Source organism: Octodon degus, unplaced genomic scaffold (assembly GCF_000260255.1).
Source record: "Octodon degus isolate 3935 unplaced genomic scaffold, OctDeg1.0 scaffold00103, whole genome shotgun sequence".
In the NCBI taxonomy this organism is placed as follows: Eukaryota; Metazoa; Chordata; class Mammalia; order Rodentia; family Octodontidae; genus Octodon; species Octodon degus.
Window position 1 is genome coordinate 4,975,917 of NW_004524679.1, and position 5,504 is coordinate 4,981,420.

The 5,504-nt window shown below is 46.2% G+C and overlaps 1 pseudogene; it reads left to right on the forward strand.

The window, feature by feature from the left end:
- The window catches only part of LOC101578023, an 18,119-nt pseudogene extending 16,451 nt beyond the window's left edge, over positions 1-1,668 (forward strand).
- Positions 1,669-5,504: the final 3,836 nt, after the last annotated feature.

A 5,504-nucleotide genomic window follows, 5' to 3' on the forward strand; every position in this document is an offset into this window, starting at 1 on the left:
TCGTCATTTTGTGTAGCACTGTCCTCTGCCCTTTGTTGTAGATCTTTGCTGTAGTTATAACCTTCACACGTACTGAAGTTCAGGTGGAGCTCTACAGGGTTTGGACTTATCCAGCTGAGTCTGGCTTAGGTCTGGCTGCTGTGCTCAGCTCCTTCCCGCTGCGGACCAGGGCTAGGACTGGGTCTGGGAGTTCCCAGAACTCGGCAGAAATTCCTACTCGGCGGGAGGGGTGGGGGAGGTACGGCGGAGGGGTGGGGGGCAGCTGGAGGGGGTGGGAGAGGGTCCGGCCCACGCTGCGCCTGGGCTGGGACTGGTTCCGCTGGTGCAGGGTAGCAGGAAGCTCTCTGCACACTCACCGGACCTGGGCTAGGACTGGGTCTGGGGGCTCCCAGAACTCGTCACAAAATCCTACTCGGCGGGTGGGGTGGGGGAGGCACTGCGGAGTGGTGGGGGGTGGCCCAAGGGGCTGGGAGAGGGTCCGGCCCACACTGCACCTGGGCTGGGACTGGTCCCGCTGGCGCAGGGTAGCAGGAAGCTCTCCGCACACTCACCGGACCTGGGCTAGAACTGGGCCCAAGTTTTTGAATCTGGTGATGCAGCCATTGTTGCATGGTTCCAGGTAATCCCATGTGTGTCGAGAGCTTCTCTGGCTACTCACCTCTGTGTCATTTTGCTGTTGGTGATATGAGACAGACAGTTGCTGTGGGTGTCATCAAAGCTGTGGACATGGCTTCTGGAGCTGGCAAGGTCACCAAGTCTGCCCAGAAATCTCAGAAGGCTAAATGAATATTACCCCTAACACCTGACATCCCAGTCTTAATCAGTGGCAGAAGATAGGTCTCAGAACTGTTTTTCCCAATTAGTCATTTAAGTTTAATAGTGAGGTGGGGCTCCCGGCCAGATCTGGGCTGTGAGGTGGGCTGTGGGGTGGGGAAGTGGCCCATGTGTGTGCCTGTTGCTCATTCCCGACCCCCACCAGGCTGCCTCCTGCCTCGTGGTGCACACAGCCAGAGTGGGCCGGCACAGTCTGCAGGATGTCTCTGAGCTTGTGTACATGAAAAAGAAGGGAGATGGCATCCTGGACAGTCCAGACATGGGGTTGCCTCTGAGCCCGAGCCCCAACCACTGGGGCCTCGAGGTGGCCAGGGCGGCGGGGGCAGTGCTGGGGAACATGCTCCATCCCCAGGCGCGCTGGAGTCGAATGTAGCAGCCAGCCACACCGCCCCAAAGAATCCAGTATCTCTCCCCAGGGCTCCAACAGCCAACTGCTCTCCAAGGCTTTGCCCACTGTCCTTTGGAGGAGTGGAGTTTGACTCCTTAACACCGAATGAAGTAAGGTACACGTCGTTAGTCAAGTACAACTCTGAGGGCCACTTTATCGATGACTTGCAGCTGCCCCTGGGCCTGGCGGTGGCCTCCTGCAGCCAGACGGTCATCTGCATCCTTAATTGCACGTGGCACAATTACAAGGCTGAGATGCACTTTGAGCCCCGCCACAAGTCCACACGCTTCCTCAGCACCACCATCACCTACCTGAAGTATCCAAAGAATGTCTACACTACCACCCTGGATTACAGCTGCCGCAAGAAGCTGAGGAGGTTTCTGTCCAGTGTGGAGCTTGAGGCCACCGAGTGTCTGGGCAGCGACTGTTTCTCAGATGAATGCTGACTTGCGTGGGCTGTTTGGGGTCGGACCAGCTATTGGCTCTCTTCCCTGGTCACCAGATCATGCATATGGGCCTTGCATGTCATTCCAGCCCTGGAGGAGTGGAGCCAGGGATATCACTGAGTCCAGTTTGGGGAAGAAGAAAAAGAATCACTGCATCTTATAATTATTGAGATACTTGGTTTTGTTTTTAAATTTTCAAATTATCTTCAAAAGTAGTAGATTTCCTGGTTTGCTGCTGCAGTTTCCCTGAAGTCTCCATAGGATAAGAAAATAAAAAAGATGGCTAGAGCAAGAAGAGAATGACAGCAAATGGGACCAGGGAGCCAGCGGTGGAGGTGGAGGTGCGCTCTCCCTCCACAGCCATGAGTGTGAAGAACAGGTGGAAAGATCCCTGTGATGGGAAAGGTGGCTGTAAGAAGTTTCAGCCAAAGACATCTTCACTGCTACAAGGCTAGAGCTAATTCAGTAAATTGTGAAACCCATATGTGTTTAATCTGTGGAAAGTTGAGTTCCATTCCATTTTTATTTCTACTTCCAGTTAACTGAAACTCTTGGAATTCTCTAGATCTTTTTCACAATATCAGAAAACCCCAAACTGCAATATGAGATGCCTTTGGGGGAAGAAACAAAGGCTCCCTGTGTTGCTACCTTCCTTGGATGGCCAGGTGGACCCATGGCTCTGTGTGGAGGCAGCACAGGGCCACCAGCTTCCGTCGGATCCCCAGCAGGTGGGGTCCACCCTCCTGCTCTGGCTCTGCCCTTGCACACTTGGCATCTGGTTAGCATCTCTGCAGGCTTGTGTAAGTTTCTCAGTAGGTATTTTGGGGCTTCAATATACTTTCCAATTTTTTTTCACGAAACAGAATGTAGCAGAGAGTTCTTTTGAAAGAAATCGTTTTAAAAAATGCTTCAGAAAAATACTTTCTAGGGCTCTTATCAGGGAGGTTTCTACTGTGGATTGCCATGCCTCAGACCCACTGCTGGTGGAAAGAGGTGACTGTAGATGCTTCTGATGCTCCAGTCATCATGATTAAGTATCTGGATGGACTTGTCTTGGGGACATTGATGATGCTGAAATTGGGGAAGAGTTGGTCTAATCCAGCAGTTCAAAAAGCAAGGATTCTTGCCTTGTGCCCTGACCCTGGGTTAAACTAAGTTCAGAAGAAGGAAGGGTGGCATAATTCAGCCAGCACAGCATGGTCACTGTAGCGGTGGTGGCCTTTTCTCTTCTGCCACTGTATCCATGAAAGTGACCATTGTGAAGCCAACCAGATGTGAGCTGAAGATGTTCCTGAGGCAACTGTGAGAACAGCCATACTGGCAGCTGCAGCCTTAGAGACACTGCTGCTGCTAGGCAGGTGTCAACCAGGCTGCCTGCTCACTGGCCCCAGCTGCAGCCCTGGCCTATGCTTCGCAGCACCTCCTGCCAATCTGTGTGGAGCCTGAGTAAGGAAAGTGGCAGATGGACTTCTTCCAATGCTGGAAAGAACAAACTATGTATAGTTCCTTTGAATATATCCAAATTATGTCAAGTGATCCTGGGTTACAGAAGGTTGTAGGTCCAGCCTCCTGCTTCATCTCCAGACTTCTGTAGATAGCTTCCATCTGTCCTGAAAGCTGTCTAGGTTGCCTGGAGTCATAGTAGGGGCTTTTGTTATGGTGCAAGCAGATGCAAGCCTGGTTACTCTCACTCCTCAGGCCCCCCCTCCCTGGGGGCCTGGAGTCATGTTGTCTGGTGCCCTCTGCAGAGAACAATGTTGTGTTTCTAATGGACAATGTCTTTCCATGTGGCTGGTTTGCCAGGGTGCATCTCAGCAGGCACCCAGCCTTGGGACCCTGTCATCTCCTGGGATCATGGACAAAGTGACAAGTACTGGCTGATTTTGGAAGAGCAAATCACACAGGGTATATTAGTAAATGTGCATGTTTCCATTTGATTTCCTAATGTCATTAAGTGGTAAGTGTAATTCTTAAATTACATGAGGTGAATGTCAGGGACCTTGTTCTGCCCGGGTGGAAAGGAGTGCTTGGATGAGCTTAGAACCCCACAGTGACAACACAGCCAGAGGAGCATATGCTCTCAGAGCACGGCAATATTTGATGTATCCTTGGGAGTATGGAGGTTGTTATTTTGTTTTACATTGAATTTTTGTCCTAGAAGGATTAGGTTAAAGTTCAGGAAAATCATTCTAGGTATGGAAAATTTGAACTCTTACCGGTAAAGTAAGTGGAAGTGGGTGATGGCAAATGTGTTATGCAAATGGAAAAGCAGGTTTTAATCTACTAAGTTATTCACTAGCGAACCAGCTGTAGTTCTTGCTAATCTCTTTTTCTCCAAACCTGATTGGCTGAAGGTTACAGAAGTGGAAGATGGGGAGATGGAATGGGATACTCTGGTAAGGATCAGATGTCGTCAGGTGGTAATGAATTCATGTTACATTACAGGGTGGAAGTGTTGAATTTGAAAACTCACTGATGTAAAACAAGCATTCCCATGTATGCATGAGCGATATAGTTTACTTGTTAATTCTGAAGGTTGTCTTTCCTCTTGATCTCTTAAATTATGCCTTTCATGTAATAAGGATGATTTGTATTTTCAGAGAAAAGTTGTTTCCTTTCAAATCATGGACTTTTACAAACACTTCATTTGAATGAATATTTTTTTTCCTTTGACATTTTTCTTATTTCTAACCATAGGAAATTCAGAAGAGTATTGGACAAAAGTGTGTTTTAAATTTGTCTTTGACCCCTGTCCTATTCTATTTTGCATTGTGACTTCTCCATTTAGTAATAAATATCTAAAAAATAAAAAAGTTTAATAGTGAAAGACTGGTTAATGATGACAATGCATCATAAAACCTTCAGAAGGAAGGGAGAATGTTTTATGGACCTTTTTTGTGTGTGGAAGTTTTAAAATTATTAGTTTTTAAAAATCAATACTTTTTTCATATTTTAGGGAAGTCTCTACAAGGTGTTCAAGGTCTCACTACTAGATTGGACTCATAGTGATCTGCCTGTTTATAGCCTCCCAAGAGCTGGGATTATAGGCACATGCCGCCATGCCCAGTCTCAATAGCTGTCTCAGGGTGTCTGAAACCCCCAGCCCCTGTGTCTGCTTGCAGGCACTTTAATCCTCTGAGATATTTGTTCAGGCCTAAAATCAACACATTTAATGGAAATAACTTGACCAAAAATCTGTCACAGAATTTTGAGACCATTAAAATAAATTTAATGATTAAAAAATCAACCAAATACAACTGCTGGAGGTTCTATGGGGAAAAAAAGAATAAACACAAAAGAATACAATCTCATGCATGGTATCAGATTACAATGAAATGATTCAAGAAATCATAGAAACTACATAACTGCACAGAAATAAAATATCACACTCTTGATCAACCAGTAGATAATAGAAGAAACCGGGATGAAATTTTAAAATTCCTAGAATCAAGTGTGTACCAATGCAAAATATTACTCTACAAGATATAATGGAAGCAGTTCATAGTTCTAAGTGACTAGAAAAACAGGGAAATTCTAAAGAAATAAGCAAATAAAGTTATTCAAGTTTTAGGGAAAAAAGCAAGATCAATGCAAACCCCAAAGTATAATAAAGCAAAAAAGAAGTCTAAGGACATAGCACAGTGGCATAAGCATCTGCTTGGCAAACACAAGGTCTTAAGTTCAATCCCTGGTAACAAAAAAGAAAAGAAAGGAGAAAAATCAGAGTAGAAGTGAATGAAATTAGTCCCAAAAAACAATACAAAAATTAATGAATCAGGGAGTTGGTTCTTAAAAAAAATAAAAAAGATTGATAAACAACCAAACTTGCCAATAGA